Genomic DNA, 27333 nt, shown 5'->3' with positions numbered 1-27333 from the left:
AATATTTGAAATAAATATATAATATAAAAGTATATAAAAAACGTAATTTTAAAAATATATCTTAAAAATAGAATAAAGTATCAAGGCCTTATCCTTACACATTGATTGTTATAATACTTGTGCTACCTTACTAAGTCCTTCATCTGCTAAAATGGTGTGAGAAGTGGAGTCATCTGAAAGCCAACAATGAGTGCAAACAAAGTTGTAAATCAATGTCATACTTGCAAGCTCACAATAATTACAATTATGTCACTGTTTCCAAAGAAGTTGGAAGGACAGTCCTTGTAAGTATAATTCTCACCCTTATAAAAAACAGAAAGACCAATAACAAAGCTCATTTCTCCTCTCACTGATTTAAGAAGAGAATAAGATGGAAGGAATAGAAAATCATATAAATTATAAATGGATCACTTGTTTTTGAGTACTTAATTGGTGAGAATATGAAAAAGGAATACGAAACTAGAGGGAGAGATTAAAATCCCTACATCATTTTAAAACTTAAATAAAAATTAAGAATCGGGCAAAATATACTAAACATGAAATAATATTACTTATATTTAAAACATGTCTTCAAGTTTAAAAAAAAAATAGCTGGTACCTACCACCATAGTTAGGGAATATTTATGTGTAGAATGTTGAGTTAAAACGTTAAGAATGCAGCTCAAACCCCCCATGACACACTTTTAAAACCTCTCATTGTATCTTTCCTTAATAATAATTTTTTAAAAAGCAGTGTTCTGTAATAATAACTTAAAAAGTTGGAAATCCATCAGCCATCAGTTTAATAATTTTTTTTTTCCACTTGGAGAAGCTACTGCTTCCTCAGATTCAACATATTTAACACTAACCTCAGCATCTTGACCTGCTCTCCCAGGCCTTGCAGTCTTCTCTGGATCTTCCCTGTTTCTCACAAACATGCCTAATTATTTACCAAGCCCCATAACTCTACACCTCCTAAATAACTCTCCCACCATCCACTGCTTCCACCTGTCACTACCTCTGATCAGAAGCTTGCCTCATTAGATACTGAATTATGAATAAATTGGCTTAGACAAAAAACCGAATAATTGCTTGGAAGCACTGTGTGGTCTTCCTGAAAAGAGAAGTTGACTTGGAATTACCACAAGTCCCCTCCACCAGAAGGGTGACTGTAAGATGAGTAGCCCTTATTTTTCGCAGAAGGGGGGTTAATAATAAGCTTTGGATTTGGAAGCTTTAAAAGTCTTCAATTCCAATTGGCTTCCTAAAAGGTGGCTATAATTGGGAACCATAATGTTTTGGGTTCATACCTTGGAGGCCCCTCTCCCCATCATATAGCAATTAATTATAGAAGCTTAAACTCACTGCTCCTTGCCATTTTGGATAGGAAACTATTTAACTGATAGTGAGATACTGGGCTGAATGGAGGACTCCAAAATATATATCCACATCCTAATGCCAAGAACCTGTAAATATGAATTTATGTGGAAAAAGAGTCTTTGAAGATGTAATTAAATTAAAGATTTTGAGATTAGGTCAACCTAGATTATCAGGGTGGGTCCTAAATCCATTGATAAATGTCCTTATAAGACACAGAAGAGGAGAACACAGACACACATGCACACACACACACATACACAAAGGCCTTGTGAGAAAGAGGCATTGATTGAAGTGATTCAGCTGGAAGCTAAGAAATGTCCAGTCATCAGAAGCTGGGAGAGGCAAAAAAAAAAAAAAAAAAAAAAGATTCTCCCTTAGAACCTTGAAAGGAAGCACAGCCTTATTTTGATTTCAGACTTCTGGTCTCCAGCACTGTGAGAATAAATTTCTGTTGTTTAAACTATCAGTTTGTGGCAATTTATTATGGCAACCACAGGAAATTATATAACAAGCAAAGGATTTTATGAAGGACCCTGACTAGACTGGCTGTGATGTCACATCATACAGAAGCTTTCCCTGAACGTCTCCCCAGCCACCATCTGGGTTGAGCGAGTTCTGCTCCCACGTTGTATCCCAGAATGTACTCTCCATGGTTCTGACAGTTGTCACGTCACACTACCTGAGCACTTCTAGCTTTCTGACTACTTCCACTCTTAGTCCATGTATTGGTTAATGATAGCAATCATGTCACATTCTTCAGCATATTAATCCCACCCCACCATTTACTGGAATTTAGGAGATATTGAAAAAAGTAAAAAGTTTTCAAAGTCATGACTCCATAGATATTTCTTTAAGGCCATCAATATTTTCACATGCCAGGAATCCCATACAGTACACTCTCAAAGATGCTGTTGGTGCCTCTGCTAGAAGCTCTTTGCCTGGGTGGTGCACCCTCTGGCAGCTTCTGTGAGTACTGACTGCTCACTGACAACTGCCTCTTCTCTGGAGTATTGTTCCGTGCTAACACAGGAATCTGGCCTGGGAGATGGGGAATCTCAAAGGTGCAATAATTTACATACCAGAGCCTCCCCTCTCATCAGATCAAGCCTAGACTTGACTTTGACCTTGTCCTTGTTAACTCTATTCCCTATAATGCTTACTCTATTTCCTCAGGGGATTTTTCCTGCAGAACACTCCTTCAGTAAATCACAGACACCTAAATTCCTGTCTCATAGTCTCTTCTAGGGAAACTGACCTAGCTAAGCATTTCTTTATTGAAGATAAAGAATTTAAATATGTGTTGTTGTTGTTTTTTTAAATTGGAGCAGCAGTATACTTTGAGACATATCATAAATGGAACAGCAATATTTCAGTCTTTCATGCTCCTAACACTAAGTCCAATTGAGTGAGTTCCAGAAGAGAGCCAATTTGAATCACAATCTGTATGGTAGGGAACCATTTTATATCATGGTTTTACCGTGTTTTAACCACAGTTATACTTATTTCCCTGAAAATAAGACCTAGCCATATCATTAGCTCTAATGCATCTTTTGGAGCAAACATTAATATAAGACCCAGTATTATACTATATTATATTACATTATGTTGTATTATATTATTATTATACCTGGTCTTATATTATAGTAAAATAAGACCAGGTCTTATATTAACTTTTGCTCCAAAAGACTCATTAGAGCTGATGGTATGGCTAGGTCTTATTTTCGGGGAAACATGGTAAGCATGTGCTACATGGTTAAGGCATGTGCTACAAAAATCTGAAAGTGTTTCCTTCAAAGTGTGGGGATGGATTGAGATGAAGGTCTCATTTGTAAGCTTTATAAGTACAGCAATTTTTTTTCTGTTTTATTCACTGATATATCACAAGCACCTAGTACAACACTTGGCATTTAACAGCTAGTCAATAAATTGCTATTGAATGAATGAATGAATGAATGAATGAATGAATGAATTAGATTGTTGCCGGAGCCAAGCTGTGCAGATGCAGACTTGTGACAGAAGGGGGCAGAAGAGGGCTGCTTGAGCTTGAGGGCTGTTTGGCATAAGTCAGTGGGGCTTGATGCCAAACCAGGGCTGGAAAGGCTAGAGCAAATCCTGGAGATTGGCCCAGTCAGGTACGAGGCAATGGATATCACTAGTGAAGTCAACTGGACTGGAGGGAGAGTGGAGCAGAAGTGAGGGACTAACCTGCATCAGAACTAAGTGCCTGAAAAGTAAGCTGATGCAGCAGTGTGTGCTGGACCAGTTAGGAGACCCACAGAATGAATTAAGCCAACATCTCTGGTACCAGGGGATCTTTCCAGGATGGCACATGGTATTAAAGGACCATATTCTATAAGCTTTACTACACTGCCCATAAAAATTGAGATCATACAAAATCTGCCCATTCATTTGCTAAACAATCTACCCTGACTTTTTTTTTTTAATCTAGAATTTGGGGTCAATTTCACAAATCAGGGACAACTCTAAATAAAGAAAAATAATGTGAAAATTTTGCATCATATGATTTGAGGTCACACATGTCCGTCTCTTAAGTATATCTACCCCTGGTGCCTGAAATTGTCATGAGTGAAGGACTTCTTTTTCCCTCCCATAAGTACTTTTCTAATGTGAATACATACATACATATATATATATATATATATATATATATATATATATATATATATATATATAATGCTTATGATGAATTAGTTTATCATCTGTTCATTTATGTGACTAACATTACGATGCTAGGCACTGTTGAACTATTAAGATAAAACAGAATGGTCCTTGCCTAAATAAGCTCACAGGCTAACCACACATTAGCATCCAGGCAGCAGGAAAGAGGCTATGTGACAGTGATGGAGTAGAGAGAGAGAACTGACAACAAATTCTATCCATTTTATAGGTTTTGCCGATGACTTGTCCCAAATACAACTTCTAAGCAGAAAGGCAAGACTGGCCATCAAGTAAATAAAAAACTTTAGATGTGTGCTCCCATTCTGTCAGAGTTAAATACTGATAAAGGCATACAAATGAATGCACAAAGGAGATAAATGCCCGCTCTGCTTTGATGTCTGAAACACTCCCTGAAGAAAGAGTACAGAGCTGAACTTGAGGGAGTTATTGCAGTGTAATAGAGCATGCAGGATGCAGAATCAATAAGAGGGTTTAAAGTCTCAGTCCTTTACCTTCTAGAATCATTGAGTTGCTACTAATTCACCTTTTTACCTTTACAATGTAATAAATAATATATTATTGTTTCACTTTTTTGTAACAGAAAGATATGTCTTGCTGTCATTTAATATGGATCTGTTGTAATTATCTTTCACCCTGTTGTTCTCAGAAAAGTATACACCAGATGAAATCAGTACAATAAGCAATTTGATAAACTAATAATAGCTGTTCTCTACCCTATCAACCTGAAAAAAGGTGATGGATATTTGTAAGAAAGTTTACCTTTTACATAGTAATATGTAAAATCCGTTAACACAGCTTTCTAGTTAAGGCATAATATGGGAACAGTTGTTTTTGTCTGTTTCATGTCTAGTTTATTTGGTGGAGGTTTTATGAAGTCTCTTTAAAAAAATTATTTTTTAAAACAGAGTACAGTTTTTAAATTAATTTTTGAATATCATTTAAGTGTTATTATGCCTATTAAATACACATGAAAAAAGACTATGATACCAAGTTCCACCACGAATCCATGCAAAAGCCAGGAACAGAGCTACACCTTAAATTTATTCCGAGTTTAAATGATTTTCCCTCCATTTCTTTTTATTTTGTTTTTAAAAAAGTGAAGAGTTATAAAAATGAACATTTTGTATATGTGTACTGACCTCTAATGTTGAACTTGGACCATATCTGGCCTTTGGGAACTGAACTTCCTAATCCACTCTTCTAGCAATTTTTCATTATAATAGCCACGTGCAATTATATCACCGTTTCCTTAGATAGAAATCTGGTTTTCCTATAATAATATCAGTCCCCTCTGTCATAGTTTATGCTAGAGATTTGGGTTAAGGCCTTGAAAAATCAGCATTGTATTGCTTAATTTTCATTATTTCTCCATGAGACCAACTTTGCTCTAGCCAACTAAAACTATGGTCAACAAAAACGCATTCTGTTAAGAAATCATCTTTGTCTTCTAATAATATTTGAATTTGGCTTCCAAAATGAATAGACTAACATATATTCATAGAGTTACAGGACTGGGGAGTCAAATGGAGCCTTCAAAATCATCTGCTATAACCCCTTTTCTCCCAGAAAGGGATTTCAACAAGTGATTCATCCAACGGCAACCATCTAGCTGGTTAAAGACTTGAGATTAAAATATTTTTTTCATGACATCTCATGCCTAATTCAGGTCTTTTTCCAATTCAATATCGACTTCTAAAAAAAATGCAACTTGAATTCATAAAATGTTTGTTTTTCTCTATCAATAATTAGATACTCTTTCAAGTACTGAAGTGGTGGCTTTTCCCTAACTTAAAAGCAAAACTAAAGGAAAAACAATATCCCAGATTGATATCTTTATATCTAATAGCTCAAAATTTTTGCCATTAAGTGTTGGTGTGACCCACAAATGCTGTCTTTTATAATATTAATAGGTATATGCAGTAAGTCCCTAAAATACTGTATATTTGAAGGGGTTTTGAAAGAAGCAGTAGGTTTTTTCCAGAATCTTTCTTTCATTGATACTAATTCATACTTAAAACTAAATTTGCTCTGAGTTTTACTATTAGACCATTACTGATAAGAAAACAATTACTAAGTAATTTACTTAGTAGATTCAGTTTGTACTTATTTTTAATACACATTATATAAAACCAAGGGTGTCTCAGTTTTCTCAAAAACACTGTGCAACTAGCAATATGCTAATGAAATTCAAGTCAGCCCATTTCATCAAGTTAATGAGTTAGAAAATAAATTTCTATAGTCCAGACAAGAACTTGGCAATAATAAAACGCAAGCAAAATCAATCTTTACTCTCCTTCTAAGTAAAAATACTCAGTAAGCAACTGACCGTAGAAGCCTGAAGAGCAGGAGAAAGATCCAAACTAGTAACAGACAATTGGAACACACCAGCACATTGATGGTACTTGCCAGTCTACTGTCTCATGGCTCAGTCACACCCCCCCCACACACACACACACCCAGATTTGGAGTTCTCATCTGGATTCCCTGAAGCCAGATTATAAAAAGAGAGAGTCAGAACATCGTGTCAAAGGTATTTTTAGGTGCCAGGTCCAGAAGTAGCACACATCACTCTTTTTTTCCTTGTTTTTTCCACCCCCAATTTTATTTATAGATAATTGACATATTATCATTATATAAGTTTAATACATACAGCATGATGGTTTGAGTTAAATATATTATGAAATGATTACCACAATAGGTTCACCTAACATCTGCCATCTCATATAGTTACAATAAAAAGAAAAGAAAAAAAAATTCTCCTTTAATGAGATCTCAGGATTTGCTCTCTTAGCAACTTTTCTGTGTATCACACAGCAGTGTTAACTACAGTCATCAGATTGTACCTTAGGTTCCTAGTACTTAACTTATCTTTGACCACCTTCCTACCCACAATCCTCTACTTCTGCTAACTGCAAGTCTGATCTCTTTCTATAAATTTGTGTGTGTTTTTTTTGTTTTTGTTTTTTTGTTTCTAGATTCCATATATGTGAGGTCAGACAGTATCTGTTTTTCTCTGTCTAAATTATTTCACTTAGCATAATGCCTTCAAGGTCCATCCCTGTTGTCAATAAAAGTAAGATTTCCTCATTTTTATGGCTGAATAATATTCCATCATACACACACACACACACACACACACACACACACACACACTATAACTTCTTTATTCTTTGACCATCAATGGACACTTAGGGTGTTTCCATGTCTTGGTTATTGCAAATAATGTTGTTATGAACATGGGGGTGCAGATATCTTTTTGAGTTAAGTTTTTTCATTCCCTTTGAATATATTTCCCAAAGTGGAATTACTAGATCATACGGTAGTTCTATTTTTAATTTTGGGGGATTCTCCATACTGTTTTCCATAGTGGCTTACTAATTTACAATTCCACCAACAAACAGTGCACAATGGTTCCCTTTTCTCCATATCCAAACCAGCATTTGTTATCTTTTGTCTTTTTGATTTTAGCATCATCAACGGGCTTGAGGTCACACACCACTTTGCCAGTATTTCTTAAGTCAGAAGTCAGTAACGAGGCCCCATCTAACTTCAAGGGAGTGTAGAAAAGTAGACCAGGTTTATACCTAAATACAGAAGCAAAACACCAATGACTCAAGAAATTTGGCCATCAAGTGGAAGAGGAAGAGAGCATGGAAGGAAAACCAGCACTCACCTTTACATATATTCATTGGTTTTCTTCTTAAAACCTAAAATTGGTCTCAACAGCCAAAAATACTATTGCCTAACCACTTAATTAAAAATCATCACTTTGACAGACATCTTTTAAAAATGTCTTCTGTCCAATAATTCTATAAATATTTCCAAGAGTTTCAACCTATAGGTATATGTTATAACCATTTTACCTGCAGGGTTGATTATTAAGATATCTATGTAGCTATTGTAGGTAACTGATATCGCAGCTCAAAAGTACAAAATTGAATTACGCATTCCTCTACTCTTTTAATCTTTGACCCCACCATTCCCAAGCCCTTTTTTATATGCAGTGTCCCAGTTTACAGCCACTACCAAGACACCCAGAAAATCTGGGAGGCATTATTCTTACCCAATAACTTTCCTGATTCAATAAGCCCTTAAGACCTGACTATTGTTTCTCATAAATACGTCTTGAATTTGTTCCTTTTCCTATTTCCATGTCTAGCACCTTAGCTTCAGCCTTCAGTATTACCCACTTGGACTATTGAACAACCTCCTAATTGTTTTCCTTCCCTTTTATTCCTACCTGTCTCCAGCCCATACATCTTCCATACTGTTGTCAGAATAATTTTTATTTAATACAACTGGATCTCTAACTCATAAAGTAGGCTCTAGTTCCTGGGTAACCCACAGCCAGTTAGCACAATTCCATAATTTCAGTCAGCACTTTCCTGATAACAGGATTTAGAATTAACAGATTATGAGATAAAAATCTATTCTTCCTTAATATGACCTTGCAATAGATTTTCATGATCTCAACTCTACCTACCACCCACCCCTATTTTGTATGGATTCCTAGATGAAACATAGCCTTTCCTATTCTCAAGAGTTAACTCAAATTTTCAGAGGTCTTTCATGCCCTGATGACTTTGAACATGGCATTTTCCTCTGCTTGAAATGCAGATGTCCCATTGTTTACACAGAGTTCTTTAGGACTCAGCTCAAATTTTATCTTCTTGGAAGATGTCTCTGACTTCTGCCCTGTACACACTGCCAATACAGTTCTTAGCATATTGCATATCTTTGGTTACTTCCCCATTTCCCTTTTCTCTAAGATATTTTGGGCTACAAGTGACAGAAAATCCTGATTCAACTGGTTTAAATGATATGAAAAATTAATTATCTCATATAACAAGAAATTTAGTAGCAAAGTAGTTCAAGTTTATTATTGCAGGAGCTCACTGATTTTGTCATAACCCAGTTTCTTTGTATCTTTCTACTCTGTCTCCTCAGTGTGTTGACTTGTCCTTTGTCCAGTTCACATCATGTCTACAAGAATACTGCCACAGTTGGTATCATATCCATACATGACATCATGCAACAAAATAAAAGGGGATCATCCTTTCCCAGTAAGAAAAATGTCCTTATAAACCCCATATCAGAATTTACTTCATATATATCATTTGCCAGAATGGGGTCACATGTCATCCTGAACCAATCACCTGATCAAACGGCAATCAGGTGAATTGACTTACCCAATTGATTTAGAATATTCAGAATTTATCCCTAAATGGGTCATCTTCCCTGAATGTTTTGATATCTGAACAAAGTCATATTCTTTATTCAGGTGTGAAACAAAGAATAGATGTGATATAGGTAAAACCCTATGTTCCCTTTCTTGACTGTGAAGTTCTATCTTAACCATTTATCCTTAACAGAGAACATTGTACATAGTACATATGATTGATACTCAACAAATACTTGTTGAATGAATTAAAAAGCAATCATACCACATGTATTTGTACTGCCTACAGGTTAACTTGTCTTGACTACCGTACTGAAAACAGCAGGCAACCAGAACAAATCCCATTATACTAAATGCATACAGTTGGTCATTGGTATTATGATAATCAGTTTTGCTCTTTTTTAAAAATAGACTCCCCTAGCTCTCTGGAATTAGGGGAGCTGAGTTCAGTGACTTACAGAGCACTACGATGCTCCAGAATAAAAGTTTTTAAAGAGGAATCAGGTGTTAACACTGAATCCACATTGTGAGGGGCTTTATACTGGCTTAACTAGGCTGTTTCTTAAAACCCTGATTGAAAATGAAAGGCTATTTTATGGGGAGACCTTGCCAAGTCGCCACTTACTCTCTCTTAAAACATAAGTTTCTATTTTGAGACTATGAACATTGGGGAATTACTGAACAGTCTCTGAATTTTGCTGAATCTTATGTTCTCCAGTTTTGCTTTTTTTTTTTTTTCTGGACTGTGAGGATTCATAGTTTTTTTGTTTTGTTTTGTATTAGTCAGTGACTAAGCCTTTATTTTCAGGCCTTGTTTCACTTTTTTATCTTTTCTCATCAAAAGATTGCTCTTTGAAAAGGTTGAAAGCAAAATTTTGTTGCTGTCCTCCTAATCAATTTTCTATTTCATTTGGATGCAGTTATTGTAGTTACAAGGAAAAGACAGTGACTTTATTTTTCCTTGTCTAAAAAACCTCATCTCTGTTGCTTTTATTGCAACAAAACCAAGACTTGGATATTTCAATCAAATACTTGTCATGTTTAATAACTTAGAATTCTTGTACTTGTTTTGGCATGTATGATTCATTTTTTACCAATAATGTGTGAATAGCTTGCACAAGTAGTGCTTATCTTCAGAGTTCACAGTCTGTCTGATATACCAACCACTCTTGATAGAATGTCAAATAATTTGGCATATCTTGCTTGAGACTCTGAGTTAAAGAGTATTACAAAGAATTCTAATCATCTAACTCTCCATTTTCAATACTTTTTCTTCTCATGATAGTGTTGCCTGGTGGTAGACATATAGTTAATGCTAGGTACTGTGCTAGTCAGTTTTTCATATTATTTCACTAATTCACAATAACTCTATTATCCTCATTTTTTTTTCAGATGAAGGAATTAGTACTTAGAAAGACTAAGTACACAAACCTGCTAAGTAGAAGAGCCAAAATTTGCTGCTATACCCTATCCACTGTGATCTTTCAAACCACTTAAATATTATGAAAGATATAACAATAACAATATAAGGCAGGATAATGTAATACTAAGAGAACAGGGTTTGGAGGAAAACAAACTTGAGTAGAAATTCCAACTCAGGTCTCTACTAGCTATACGGTCTTGGAAAAATTACTTAATGTACTTGATCATTTTCATAATATATGAAAGATATATAATTATGCCTAACAGAATTATTGTTAAAATAAGTTGAAATCATGTATAATAAGATCTTTAATATATATAGAGGGTGCGAAAGAAATGTATACACATTTTAAGAAAGCAAAAAACTGTATTAAAATTGTAATACTCAGTATATACCAATAACAAAAGATGAATACAAGCCATGTGTACGCATTTTTTTGGTAGCCCCAGTATTTGGCACATCCAAATGATATATATATTTTTGAATCATTTAAAAACATAAGAAGTATCCCTCAAATTCCAGTTCCTAAGGTTATATCACAAATTAATAATTACATAGAATTCAGTTCTTGGATTCTTGACATTTGACTCCTTACTCCTATAATTGTTCTTTCTTTATTTTATTCCAATTCAAATTTATAATTTAAGTTTAACAATGGAATATGAAGTGGACGGAAGTGGGAACAGAAAAATCACTTTATGAACCAGTTCAGCTTCTTGTTGAGAAAAGTATCTTGAAACATTCTAAGTGTCAGAAAAAGTTGGGAATATGTGCATCATTTAGTTTCAGAGAAATTTAATAGGCAAAGGAATCCAGCAACATTCACAGATTGCCTGTTGGTACATGTTTTTACATTTCAACTGCCAACATCTATCTACTGACAACACTCATCTGTCTGCTAGCACAATTGAGAAGAAAAAAAAAAATATGAGTAAAATTTTTCATCATTTCTTTGGTTATTTTAAAGGGTTGTGATTGTGAACTGCAAATGCAAAACTGTATTCACTCAAGAAGTTGAGAACTTAAAAAGCAAAGAACTTAAAGAATTCTTTATAACATCAAGAGAACAGATCACTAAAGTGTTGCTAAACCTACCACACCAGGAAAGCACTGTAGACTATCTGAGAAAACATAGGGAACCACTGAAACATTTCATGAAATGGGGAAGAAAATATGGTTGGTAGCCATCTTGGATTTTTCCAATATTTAGCCAAATTTTTAAACCTTGAATGATTTATTCATTTGGTGCAAAATGTTTATTAAAAGCCTTATTACTGAGCATGTGACTACAGTTCAATAATTTGTTCTTGAGGTATAATAACACCATTTATCCAGGCTTTACTTTCAGGGTCATAGTCGGCAATTTCTTCCAATCTGACAATTGATTAATGACCAGTGAAGACTGGCTATTTATCCAACATCTTTAGCAATGACTGTCCTGAAGAAATCATTAGTTATTTCTGTGCATACATTAAAATTAGGTCCAATTGGTGCTCCAGCCTCTGGATGACACTGTAGTCACTATTTTTGGTGTTTTATATTGAAGTAAATGGTGATCCCAGCTATGAAACATCACACTTCTTTTGATCCTGGGCAACTTACTTAAACTTTCTGAGCCTCCATTTCCTCATCTGTAAAACAGAATAAGTACTTACCAAAAATACCCAACACCTACAGTTACTCAATAAATACATGTTGAATAAATCAATAAATGAAAGAATTGAGATTTTTGGAGAGTGAAATGACATAAAATTATGCAATATACCTTGTACAGTTTTTAGACTTAACAAATATTTCTTCTGCTTTTTTTTTCCTTTCTTCTTTTTTTTATTTTTTTAATTAAATGATGATACTTCATTTGTTGGAGAATAGCTTAGAAATATTTTAATTAGCTCTTCCCACGCAAAGTATATTATCACATAAGTGGTCATAAATCTGTAACTCTGTGATTCCATTCATGCACATTTCATCTGAGGGTAAATGGGAAGTAAGTGGGAAAACTTTTGGGACACGACTCCTAGTGTCTCTCACCATCCATGTCTTCTCACCAGTCTAGATGTTTTCATTTCTAAATGCATGATTCAGCTAAACACCTGAGCTTCAAGAACCCTTGACATTCTTTTTCATCAATGAATTTTAGCTCCTTCACACTTCAGCAGCTCCTTTCCATGACTACATGTTAAATCTTGTCATCACTAGGAATGGATCCTCATCTGAAGCTTTAAACACAGAAATCTAATGTCTTAACCCTTTCACATTTTGACTTTATTCACTCACACTAAACCTGGAGTTCAGTGCCAACAGAAACTTCTCTCCTGTCCTCTGCCGGTTCTTCAGGCTCATCTAATCACTCATCATTTGACTTACTTTCCTAGCCACTCATTTGTGTATCTGTCCTCCATTACCCTGTGTATCTGCCAAGTCACTTATAAAATGTTGCATGCATCAGTACCCTCCTCTCCATCTCCACCTAAACCCTATGTCAGGACATCGTTAGTTCCTCACTAGTAACGCTGTTGTTTACTATTTCATCTACTGAATGATTCTGCAATGTCAATAAGATAAAGACCAAATTCATTAATCTTATACTATATGTAACAGCCCACAGTATACATTTTATTTTATTATAAATAGCAGTAAAATGTGTTTCTCCAAAGCAACCAGTTTGTTTTTAACATATGAAAACGTGGGTACTCTTAACTCATAGGGTAATAGTTCATAATTAGGATCTACTTACTGTACCTGGATGAGACTCTGGTTCTACTATTCACAAGGTGTCTGACTTTCAGCAAGGTACTTAACTTTTGTGAGGCATTAACTTTTTCAGGCATTAAAAGTGAAAAAAACAATATTTACTTTCAGAAGGCTGTTGTGAGAATTAATGTAATATGATCAGATTTGGGACCATAGAGTTGGACAACCATGTGAAACAGAAAATCCAATCAGACATCGGGCTCATATCTATAAAATCTGTGGTTTTATTCCATAGGAAGAATTCACTCATTAAACAAATATGTATTAAATACTTTCCATGAGTTAGGTCACGTTGTAGTCTTCAAGGATGTAGCAATGGATAAAAACAGACAAAAATTCCTGCCCTTGCTTATGTAGCATTTAAAAAAAATAAGACGCATAATATATGCTTGTAGGATGTTGATGAGAGACAGGGAGAACATTTAAAAAGTTAAGGAGATATAAGTAGTATGAGGGTCAGGAAGTTGCAATTTTAAGATAAGGAAGGAATGAAATGCCTTATTTAAAGGTAGTATTTGGGAAAAAAACTCAATGATGTGAAAAAAAAAAAATCGATTCTGTAGGTATCTAAAGGAAGAAGATACTAGGAAGAGGAAAAAAACATGCAAAGGCATTGAAATGTGGGTTTGGGTGTTAGTGAGAAAACAATGTAGCCAGTATGGCTGGATTAGCCTGCCCAAAGGGAAGAGTAATAGGAAACGAGGTCAGAGGGGAAAAGGGTGTAGTCACACAACAGCGAACGGTTCCTGAGCAGCATGCAAGCACTCTCCAGATGCAGGCAGAGACAATTGCTTCAGGGGGAGGAAATAGGTTAAGTATAAACCGAGCCATTCTGTTAAGGCTTTAAAGTTAACTGCAACCATGGCTCCCCACAAAAGGGTGAAGGTGGGGACCAGTTATATAAAAATGTATATGCCATTATGAGAATATTGGCTTTAACCTAAATGAGATAGGAAGTTGTTAGAGGGTTCTGAGAAGATGAAAGACATGATTTTGCTTATATTTTCATAGAATCACTCTGACTGTTGTGCTGCAAATCAATCAAATAAGATTAATAGTAGGAAAAAGAAAACCAGTTAGGAGGCTAATGCATTAATTGAGATAAGAGATTATAGTGGCTTAGTAGTAAAATGAGTAAAAGGAGTGAGAACAGTTGGATTCTCAATTTATATTTGAAAATAAAGCCAACAGAATTTTATGATGGGTTAGATGAGAGGCATAAAAGAAACAAACGAAGATACCAAGATTGTTGCCTGAACAACTGACAGAATAGAGTTTCAGGAGAGTATGTTCCTAGGGGTGGGATAAAAATATCAAGATTAATTTGGACCTATAAAATATGAAATAACTACCGTGTTTCCCCGAAAATAAGACCTAACCAGAAAATAGGCCTTAGCATGATTTTTCAGGATGACATCCCCTGAACATAAGCCCTAATGTGTCTTTTGGAGCAAAACTTAATATAAGACCAGGTCTTATTTTCAGGGGAAAAAACGGTACTAAACATCTTTATCTGAACTACAGACAAAAAAGAGGAAATGATCAACAAACACAAAGATGAGGCCTAAACCATAAGAATAGATAATGTCATAGGAGAATAAGAACAGACAGAAAGGCAAAGTTCAAATATTTAACAATCAAGCCAACATTTAAAACTCAAAGAGATAAGGCAGAAACAGAAGACTGAAAAAGAAGCAGAAATGTAAAAGATAAATCAAGTGAGAAAGGAATCCTGCAAGATGAAAAAAAGTGATATTATCAATTTCATCAAGTACTGCTAAGTCAAGTAACATTGAGATGTGAGTTAACACTATGGAAGTCATTGAAAAAGCAATTTTCAGTGGAGTGGATATGAAAGCTTGACAGGAACAGATTCAAGAGGTAATGGAAAAAGAGATATCAAAAACAGTGATTTTAGGAGTTTTGCTGGGAAGGGAAAGAGCAAAATGCTATCATGAGAGGAATTTTGTTCATTTGTTATTAGGATGGAAGAAATAACAGCTTTTTAATATACTGATGGATAAAATCAAATAAAGAGGGTAACACTGATGAGACAGGAGAAAGTAGAAAATTTTCTGCTGCAAAGTCATTGAGTAACAATATGGATTAGGATATACGGCACAAGATTAGTACACAGAGCCCATACATAGTAACAGGAAAAAAAGAAGAGTAGATGGAAACAGATGAGTAAATGTAATGGTAGTTGCTTGCAGAGTGAAGGGCACATGATCATCTTTTGAAAGGGGCAGAAGTGTTGGATATTTGAGCATGATGGGCTTATTTGAAATGACTGCTTATAAATTTAAAATAGGGAGAGCCAGCATGCTTCTCTGTTTTTCTCCTTACTCAAGAAATAGTAGAGTTTGATTTAACCACAAATGTTGTTAACCATAGCATATCATGAAGCAAGAGAGGCAAGGGAATTAAAGGTATGTGAAAGGGATAAACAGTAATGCTAAACCATGAAATTTAACCGTATAAAGAGGGAAGTGAGAACATGAGCTGGATTAAGGAGATTAAAAGGAACTGATGAGTTAGAGGAGCCTGTGTGGACAAAAGATTGTAGGCGTCGGGGTACTAGTGACAGTGGAAAAATACAAGGTGGTGGGTATGGAGAGAGACGCCTGAAGCTGAAACTAAGGAGAGTTTATAAACAGTGATAATAATAAGGTCAAGTATATGGCATGGGACTCACTGATATTAAAAATAAAATAATTAAAGAAAAAGATTAAGAAACTGAGTCCATAATATGAAACATTTGAGTAAACAGCACACCATATTTATAATATCATGTACTAAATAGATGAGAAAAAAATGTATCTATCAAGACACTGAACTATTTAAAAAGAAAACTGAATATAACAAATTTATAAAAGTTCAAAATATTTAAGAGCATTAAGTTTCTGAGAAGACGTTAATCAAAGACATTCCCTACTCTAAAAGCAATTGTTAAAATTTGCTACATTTAAAAACAATGTAAGACATGTAAATTGGACTTAAAAGCTTAAGAAAAGTTAGGTTTTTGAGTTAAGAAGTTAATGAAATAAAGATTAATTTTTAAAGCTAAACTGATTTTTGAAAAGTATTTTCAAGACTCAAGATGTTTGAAGATACCAGAAGACTGGTACTGTTAAGAACAGTGCTTGACACATAGTAAATATTCATTAAATGTCATTACTTCCTTCTCCTTTTGGTTGCTTAAACAAGTTAGGTCAAAATTTAGCTGACCCCTAACATGACCTCATATCAGGAATTCTGAATACTAACCTGACTACAGATTCCACCTTTTCTATCTATACATTCCCTTTGCATCATTCTCCATATTTAATGTAAATTTTATCTTCCTACATTGTATACAAAAATAACAAATACATAAACAGAAAACCATGTAAGCCCTTTTCATTTGATCCCTCACTTGCCCTTTCAGCCTCATTTTGCACTGTTTGCTCAATGCCCTCATGTTCGGACTGGACCAATATACCTGCTCCTGTCTGGAGATACTGTGACTTCATATCGCCCTGCTGCCTGAAGATATTAAAATGCTCTTCTTTCCTTTTGCCCAGAAAAACCCCTCGGCATCACTCAGTACCCAGTTTAAGTACCTTCTCTAAATCTTCTCCGCTCTTTGCTAGAGCCTTTCTCTAGATCCCAAAGGACTTTTGTTTATCCAACTTATCAGATTGTCTGGAATTAATTGTTTAAAGTTTGCACTCCTGAGCTTCTTGAAGACAAGAGTTATGCCTTAACCTCCGTCAAACCTCCCACAAATACCAGTTCAATATGACCAGTTCAATTATTTTAGTCAGGAGCTAGTAAATACAGAATATAATCAATGCCTTTAACACTTCATTTCTGTTATTACTTAGCACTAACTGCTATGTATTCTCTGTGAGTTTGAGAATCCCTAGCTAAAACCATAAATTACATGTCTCAGTTTGTCCTGGCCTGTCTGTGTTTTGTTCTCAAAAGTCTCATATCCCAGGAAACCCCTCAGTTCTGGGCAAATTGGAACTATTGTTCACCCAAAACCACAGTATTAACTCATTTAATCCATACAACAGCCCCACCATTAGGCACTACTGTTATCCCCTTATACAGATAGGAAAATTGAGATATTAAGTAATATGTTCAAGTTCACAAAACTATTAGTGGGGGAATGAGATTCGAATAGGCAGTTTGACTCCAGAGCTCCCACTCTTAATAATTACACTGTGTTGCCTCTCCCAGTCACAGAAGTATCATCAGCATTAACAACAACACTAACAATACCAATAACCTCACCACCACTTACCATGTGTCTAGTATGTAGTAAGTGGTTAACATACCTGCAGGTAAGTTTGCCAGGTAAAAGTCAAGATGTACAGTTAAATTTGAAGTCCAAATAAATAATGAATAATTTTTATTCAACCTACATATAAGTGTAACCTATGCAGTATTTATGACATAGTTGTGCTAAAAAAACTTTGTTATTTATCTGAGATTCATGTTTAATTGGGAGTCCTGTACATTCATTTGCTAAATCTGATAACTTGTTCAAGGGTAAAAAGTGTGGTGTGGTGATGAATGTGTACCTGATACATTTATTTCAGTTAATATGTGAACATTCACACTTCCAATTACATTACTGTTTCTTTGTTGAACCTGTGACTTATACTGTGTTTCCCCAAAAATAAGACCTAGCCGGACAATCAGCTCTAATGCGTCTTTTGGAGCAAAAATTAACATAAGACCCAGTATTATATTATATTATATTATATTATATTATATTATATTATATTAACCGGGTCTTATATTAATTTTTGCTCCAAAAGACGCATTAGAGCTAATTGTTCAGCTAGGTATTATTTTCAGGAAAGCATGGTATATTAAATAACTACCCATAGCTAAGGCTAGAATTCAAAAATTTAATTTTCCCAGAATCCTTAGTTGGCTTATTCATTCATTCAATTAATCATCTGAAAAAATACTGTGTTTGGGCCTATCCATTTTCTGTATGCAACAAACTCAAAAATCACTTACAGTAATATGAAAAGTCCAAGATTTTCCAATGATACATCAAAGGACAAACCAATAATGTATGAGAACAGTGTGCTAAAGATATAAAGTACATGCTAGAGACACAAGTGCCAAGTGCAGCAGCACAGATTGTTCTATTTAAACCCGATTTAACTGTTCTTTAAGCTGTGTTATTTTAATCCCTACTTTTATCTATGCATTTTATTATTCAAATGAAGCTATAAAAATGTAAAACTTTAAATAAACAAATTTTAATTCAGTAGTGTGACTGAACACCAGTTTCTATTAATGAATAATAAAAAAAAAAGACCAAGTATCAGCAGCGTTTAAGATCTGTACTCTATTAGTTTAGAGACATCAGATTATAATTTAATGTATGATATACTTTGGCATAATAACATATTTAAATGAAAGCTATACTGAAATGAATGGTAACCGTTGCTTTGTTTTAATTGAAAATATGGTCCCCCAAACTATGAGAAACAACTGTATTTATCTCACTCAGAGACATTTAATGATACTCACTGTAAAATATGCAGTGGATCAATTTTAAAAGTATCGGAAGCAATATTGTCTGTCCTAGAAAAGTTTACATGCTTTCTTAAAAGAATAGGAAAAATATAAACAAGAGATTAAACCTGGACTAATGAAAACAATTATAAAGTAATATTACAAAAACTGTAAGATAATTACAATAATCCTCAAGGGAATAGAAAATAAATATATCCAGGGTTATTGAAATTAGTTGAAGTGGATTTTTGGAAAAGAGGTTTTAACACTTTGCTTTGAGGACGTGATGGATAAGGGATGCTGAGTAGATTCCAAGAAACGTGTACAAAGACACAGAGACAGAAATGAGAATGTGATGGCTAGATTAAGTTTCTGAAACTGGGCTCAATGTAGGAGAAAAGATAGAAAGAGTACCGAGTTATAGCATTATAATTCTTCAGATATTACCAACCACATTCACAACCGATTAAACTATCTCGGAGTACTTCTTTCAAAATGATAAGAAAAGTCTACATCTTTTTGTGTTCCCATTTTCAAATAGACATGAGTTAAAACCAAGTATTTCAGGCTGTAAATTCCTCTGTGTGGTCAATATCTTAACTGATTTTCTGGATTGACTACCTGAAACCTCAACTGATCTTGCAAATTAAGAACTATAATTAGTTTCAGAAATCAATAGGGTAACTACTCTGCATGTCCTGCTATGTGTTTGTGTTTGTGAGTGTATGTGTATACGAGGTCAGACAACTAAGTTCGCGAACTCGTTGCAATAATGTTGCTAATCTTTTTTGATATCAGCGGGATTATTCATTATGAAGTTGTACCAACTGGACAAGCAGTTAACTAAGTTCACTATTTGGAAGTTCTAAAAAGGCTACGTGAAAAAGTTAGACGACCAGAATTTTTCACCAACAATTCATGGCTCTTGCATCACAACAATGCACCAGCTCACATGGCACTGTCTGTGAGGGAGTTTTTAGCCAGTAAACAAATAACTGTTGGAACACCGTCCCTACTCACCTGATCTGGCCCCCAGTGACTTTTTTCTTTATCCGAAGATAAAGGAAATATTGAAAGGAAGAAATTTTGATGACATTCAGGACATTAAGGGTAATATGATGACAGCTCTGATGGCCATTCCAGAGAAAGAGTTCCAAAATTGCTTTGAAGGGTGGACTAGGCGCTGGTATCGGTGCATAGCTTCCCAAGGGGAGCACTTCGAAGGTGACCATAGTGATATTCAGCAAGGAGGTATGTAGCACTTTTTCTAGGATGAGTTCACTAACTTAATTGCCATACCTCATCTATGTATGTAAGTGTCTGTTTATATACATATAATTTTTTCATAAATAATGAAAGGAAATATACACACACATATTTAATATTTTTACTTTGTTCAATGTTATGTAAATATATTTTACTTTACTTCACATGCTGTTATGGTTTGGGAAAGCATTTCTGTTCATGGCATAGCATATAGGAAATGAAAAACCATTTCTTGTGTTGTTTCCTTGTTTAAAAGAACTTCTATTCTAAAGAATATGTTTACAGTTTTGTTTCTGTAATCATTGGAAAATTCTTCTATATGTAGCAGTAGAAATGCTATTGTCCAAAGTTGAAATTTTGGTTAAAAAACAAAGAACAAAGCAAAGCAGAGGCAGAATGAACAGAGAATCATTTCATGTCAAAAATAATATGATTATAATACAAAAATGGTGAATACTAAAGCCTATTTCTGATCCCTTACCACTCAATAATTCTAATAATTGTACGTTATCTCTAAGCATTTAGATACAAGAAAGATCCAAGAATTACCTTAAAATAAGATGGTAAAGTTTGTATGGAAAACATTTTAGAGTGTAACGACCTTCTCATCATTCAATAGCTATTAGGTTGGTGCAAAAGTAACTGCGGTGTTTGCTAGTATATTCAATTGAAAAAAACGCAGTTATTTTTGCACCAACTTAATATTTATTTACAAGTTGCCACTTCAGCATGCCCAATTCATGAAGCATTATATAACTATGCAAATATTCACTCTAGGCCTGATTTCTATTCATAATTCTCACACATATTAAATGTATTTCATTGAATAAAAAACTAATATCAGCTTTCTTCTTATCCATCAGAGTACTAAATTGCTATTCTTTTACAAAACTAATACATAAATGAATCAGTGAATATAAATGTTTCCATTTCAGTACAATTTATACACTTATTCTCCAAATACACTATGAACCGTCTTTCTTCAATAACGCTATGTTTGACCTTCAATCGCCCTTCCTGGAATGACCTCTTGAATTATAATCTTTACCTCCTGAGTCATAATCTTCACCAGTCCCACTACTACACATTTCCCCAAAATAAGACCTAGCCGGACAATCAGCTCTAATGCATCTTTTGGAGCAAAAATTAATATGACCCAGTGTTATATTATATTATATTATCTAAGACCCAGTCTTATATTATAGTAAGTTAAAACCAGATCTTGTATTAATTTGTACTCCAAAAGACACATTAGAGCTGATTGTCCGGCTAGGTCTTATTTTCAGGGAAACATGGTAGTATGAAGTCTTACTTGAAAGACTTCAATTTCATGAATTTCCAATTCTGCCAAAATACTGCATCACATTTTGTCTTTATCAATCATTTGGTATTTCTATCTTAGTCTTGTATGTAGACCTGCATCTTACAAATTCTCACACTTAGACATATGTAGCAAATGCTCATCAGTATTTTTTATGAGCTGAGGCTCTAAAATCAGGCAGACCAAAAATTTGGTAGTGGTTCTGATAGTTCCTAGCTGCATAATTTAAATTCTCCTGACTTCAGTTTCTACATTATAGAGTGGGAAACATTCAAATTGCAGATGGAAATTAAATTGTTATGACCTTTACGGAGGTTTATCAATATATTTTACATTTTTTAATGCACTTACTTTTTAACAAATTTTGCTTTTATGTATTTACTACTACTAGTAGGACATGTGAAAATTATGTATGAATTATAATATTTACTGTAGCTTTGGTTCCAAAAAAAATTGTAAACATGCTCATCAGTAGAAAACTAGTTAAGGAGGTTTTGTTATATATACCCTTACAAATAAAATCCTATTTACTTTAGAAAGCACTGTATGTGCTGATTTAGAACTATCTCAAGATGTGTTAGGGTATTCAAAAAGCAACATACAACCTGTGTGTATAATATGCTACTATGCTTGTAAAAAAATTAAGAAATATATATTTATTTACCCTTAATTACAAATGAATGGAAAAATCTCTGTAAGGACACAAAAGAAACTAGTAACAATGGTTTTGTGTAAGGAGAGAAAATAGACATGTGGAAAGGAGACTGTGACACTTAATTTTCATATACTCCCATTTATATCTATTGGATTTTATGACACAGATGCATTACCTATTCAAAAGACTAAAAGAAGTCAATAATTATTTTTTAAAAAAACTTATAATTAGTCATGCTTTAGGGCAGTAGCGACAGACTGCATAATCTTCTTGTAATTTTTTATAAACACAAAATTTGATACTGACAATCTGCCAATTAATTATTATACAGAAGGGAATAAAATTGAATATGAACTTGCCAGATGTCTTTTTTGCCTCTCCAGACCTTCTCTCCACCCCTCATTCACCCTGCTCCCTGCCCCAGGAGGCTGACCTGCATGGACAGCATCCAGTCTCTTTCTTGTGGACTCCAGTCAGACACAGCCAGTGGGTGTCCAGCCGACACAGGGAAAGAAGAAAGTGAAGTTAGGTGCATATTCTCTGCCTCCATCTCTCTGAGGCTGTCCTTCAGTTGCCTGTGTCTTCTCAGCTTGTTTCACAGCCACTGACTCTCCCCGTAGATCCCATATCAGTTTGCACACCTCAGGCCTCAGAGTGTTAACATTTCCACTGTTACTAGCCCCAACGTACTGCCTATTCGTTGTGGTTTCCCTCCACCCTACCCACACCTTTTTTGATAGTTTCATTACACCTTCCTCAAATTATTTGAATGGGCATCATTTCCTGTTTGAACCCTGACTGTTACAGTGAAGAAAGTAGGTTGTGTTGCTGCTGGTAGTGGTTGCTTTGCTACAATTAACATAGGAATGAGGAAAAGTAAATATTTAATCACTGACATAAACCATATATGAGAACATCATAGTGGGAGAATTTTATGTTAATTTCACAATATATATATATATTAAAATAGAGTCTTATTTAAAACAAATTATACTCTAGTCTATTGGATTGCAAAAGCCTGGTTTCCTTTCTTTTTCGCTTTTTTTTTCATTACTAGATGTTTTTACTATTTAATGGCACACCTATTACAGAATAGAGAGCAGAAAAAGTGTTCAGTGAAATTCCTTTGTTTAGAAGAGATGAAAAATATATTGATATCGCCTTGTAGGTAAAGATCTTAAACTTCTTCAGCTTCTTCCCACTGCTCTGTGGTGCTTCAACTTGGTTTACTAATTAAATGCAGACATTGAACTATATATTACAATAGCTACTGCATTAATAGAAAGGTACTTATTGGTACCCTCATTTAACTTATGTGTCAGGTGCTTATTTTTCACTTATTACCAGATGACATTATGAAAGTAGAGTGAATTCCACAACAGATAGCAATTGACAGTGCCTGGTTAAGTAAAGTTACATTATTTTGAATGGCAGAATCATTACAATAGCCTTTAATAATGTAGGAAGTACCCATGAAGAATTATTTCCAAACAGATGTTCAGTGCTTATCTTGTGACAGACACTTTAAAAAGTTGTCAAACATAAAATGAGTTGTGCATATTCATTTGCAAAATACAAATTCTAAATTTGTAGCCTTTCCTATAATCTCAAGTAGTATGCTACTATGCAGATACTATATTAAAACACACATACATACCTCATTTATGTGCCCCTTCAAGGTAAAGGTAAATTTTAAAAGCTATGGAAAGAAAAACAAATTTTTTTTTCAAATGTGCTACATAAGGAATATTTTGAAAATATTATATTTGTTTGGATATATTTTCATAACTAAGTGAAATTATTACCAAAAATTATATAAAAGTATAAGCTTCAAAATCTCTCATATTTGTGTACTTTTAAAACTTGAAGATAGAATTTTCTAACCTGTTATAAAATTTTCCAAATAAAGGATTTAAAACTATAAAACTTCAACAACTTCTATTAATTTATAAGAACAACAGTAAGTACCAGGTAATATTAAAACTTTGTAACAAATTTAAAAAAATATTTTCTTAGCTATTGGATAGTACCATTAGAAATTACTATTATTTTAAAAAATATATCAATGATATTAGTGAAGACTATGGTATATTTCTCCCACTTGCACCTCTGCATCTTTCCAGCAGTGAAGCCAAAGAAACCAAATATTGAAACCAGATCTCAGTACCATAAAATGGTAAACTAAGATCTTAAAATATAATACTGAATATTCAATAATATATTTCTCACTGAGTTGTATTCACAATAATGTTTAGAGAGAGCAAACAATGTATATTGATTAATACATACAATATTAAATATTTAAAAATACTATTTCCTCTATCTCATTTTTAAATTTCTTATAATTTGTGAATATCTTATAATCGTATGGAAGAATATGCATATAACTCTTGAAAATATATCTGAGAGTTGCTCCACAATTTTTTCCTGTGAGAAGTGATGAAAAAGTGGTGACCTGTGAATTTAATGACTGACTTGTAGGTCCTGAGTTGTTGGGGTTAGGCCCCAGGTTCAATATAATCGCTCAAGGAAACACTCTTATCTTGAGGTTAATGGCAATATTAAAACATGGGAAAGTGCCCTTAGGAATTTTCTTACAGCTGTTGATTCTGAAAAGTAATTGTGAAGCTACAAAGAGACCCTCTGTCAGCATTGTTTTATTCTTTTTAATTTAAAAAGAAAAGAAGTGATTTTCTATTGAAATAACTTGTGCAAGTGAACACAGCTTAATTAGCTTTTAAATGTAAATTTTAATTAGTGTTCTGACCCAGTGCCTAATTTGAATGTTGTCAGTTATCTGTGGTCTTGAGTATTCCAGGCCAAGGTTTACTGCTGTTTGTTAAGAAGAGCCAGGAATTGGCTTACTCTATCCCACTGCTTAGCATCTTCTTAATGTAAAGCTCCTTGTGGCTTTAAGTGCTATAAAGATCACTATTATTATGCTACATCAAATGTTATATTCAAGCTCTCTAAACCTAAAGCCAGAAAGGGAGGGTTTCTTTTCTTGTAAGGAATTTTTCTGCAATGATACATTTATTCAGGCAGCATGACATAGTGGTTAAGAACAGTCTCCTGGGATTAAGGTAAATGCGAATTTGAATCTGACACTGGTAGTTGTGTGATTGTGAAAATGTTTCTAACCCTCTCTGAGACTCAGTTACTTAATACACAAAACAAGATAATTAAAATATTGCCTCATAAGATATTATTATGGATTAATTGATATCACGCATATAAAGCACTTAGCTCAATACCCAGAATTACTAAATACATAATAATTTATAACTCAACATATCTTAATCTTAGCTATGATTTTTGTTGTTATTATATCAAAATTAGAAAATACAGACCAGCAAAAATACCTTTTGAAAATGTCACTAATCCCAGCATTCAAAGCTAACTCCTGCTGGAGGAGGCAGTAATTGCCCAGTGTTTATGCACACACATTCCGCACATTGATTACCAGGGTAGAATCCCAGATCCCCCTCTCACTATTCACATCACTTTGAATAAACTAAACTTTCTGGCCTTGATTTCTCAGCTATAAAATAGAGACTAATAATAGTTTTTAGTCTATAGGTTTGATGTAAAGATCAAATGAGTTAATATATGTAGAATGCTCAGAACAGATACTGCAATTCAGTTGTGATTGTTAACCATTAGAATACCTCATTGGTCAATGGTTTTCTAAACTGCGTGTTTATGTGTATGTATGTACATAATCTGTGTATTTTATACACACCGGGGGTGCCAAAAAATGTATACACATTTTAAGAGATGTTATCTTAAAGCATGTATACATTTTTTGGCACCCTCTGTATATGCACACACACACAAACACACACACATATATGTACATATATGTATATACACATATACATATATAATGCAAAATGGTATTATATTACAGTATTATGTTGTACATAACTTTATCTAAAAAATACAACTTAACCGTGAGCATCTTTCCAAAACGGAAGTACATTTTCATATCATTTTTGTAACTGACCAGTACTCTACTGGTAATTTCATTATTTTTTATATCACAATTTATGATATAATTAGCTAACCTCTTACTATTGGAAATTCAGATTGTTTCCAATATTTTCCTATTATATTCACATTGAGATGAACTTCCTTGTGGTTAAATGCTTGCATGTGTCTTTAGTTATCTCTTTGGACTATTTCTAAGAGTGGAATTGCTAGAATAGACAATGTAAATTGTTTATACTTCTTTTGATCTACATTGCCAAAATGACATCTGTTAAGGTTATAGGGATTTATACTTTCACTAGCAGTACATTAAGAGTGGCTGTTTCCAGTACCCTTACCCACACTTACACTCTCACTGAGTTTGATAATAATGTCTAATTGTTGGGTTAACTGAATTACAAATGAGGTTGGATATAGTATTCTGTTAAATTTTCTTTAGTATTTCTTAATTTTTGAACGGTGTATTATTTTAAGAGGGTTATAATACAGCTTCCATTACAAAGAATTCCATTTCTCAGGAAGGCCCACCAATAAGTGTACTAGTTTACTATTGCTCCTGTAACAATAAGTACCAAATTAGTTCTGAAGATCAAAAGTCAGAAAGTGGGTCTTACAAGGCTAAAATTTAGGTATTAGCGGAGCTGCATTCCTTTTGAAATCTCTAGGGGAGAATCTACTTGCTTGAATATTTCACCTTCTATAGGCTACTCACACTTCTTTACTCATGGCCCTCTTCCAGCAATGGCATCACTCTGACCTCGGCTTTCATCATCACATCTCTTTCTCTTCACTCTGACCTTCCAACCTCCCTTTTATAAGGACCACGTGATAACATTGGGCCGATCCAGGTAATTCAAGATATTCTCTCATTCTCAAAACACTGCAGTGTACACCTGAAGCTGAATAATAATGAATGGCAACTATAATTTAATATATATATAGATATATAGTCACAGGATGTGGAGTACAGCATAGGGAATAGAGTCAATGAAATTTCAACAGCTATATATGATGTCAGAGGGGTGGTAGATTGTGGGAGGGGGTTATCGCTTTGTGAGGTGTATAAATATCTAACTATTACATTGTTTTGTACACCTCAAACTAATAAAAAAAATCAATCAATTAATTTTTAAAATCTTTAATTATATCTACAAGTTCCT

At 34.1% G+C, this 27333-nt stretch overlaps 1 protein-coding gene across 1 annotated transcript in view; it reads left to right on the top strand.

Moving 5' to 3' along the window:
* Positions 1 to 27333, top strand: part of PIK3C2G (phosphatidylinositol-4-phosphate 3-kinase catalytic subunit type 2 gamma) — a 276245-nt gene that overhangs the window by 119463 nt on the left and 129449 nt on the right. The window lies entirely within an intron of this gene.

The sequence above is a fragment of the Rhinolophus sinicus genome, linkage group LG02 (assembly GCF_036562045.2).
Source record: "Rhinolophus sinicus isolate RSC01 linkage group LG02, ASM3656204v1, whole genome shotgun sequence".
In the NCBI taxonomy this organism is placed as follows: Eukaryota; Metazoa; Chordata; class Mammalia; order Chiroptera; family Rhinolophidae; genus Rhinolophus; species Rhinolophus sinicus.
The sequence above is the reverse complement of the archived record's forward strand: the minus strand, read 5'-3'. Positions and strand labels throughout refer to the sequence as shown.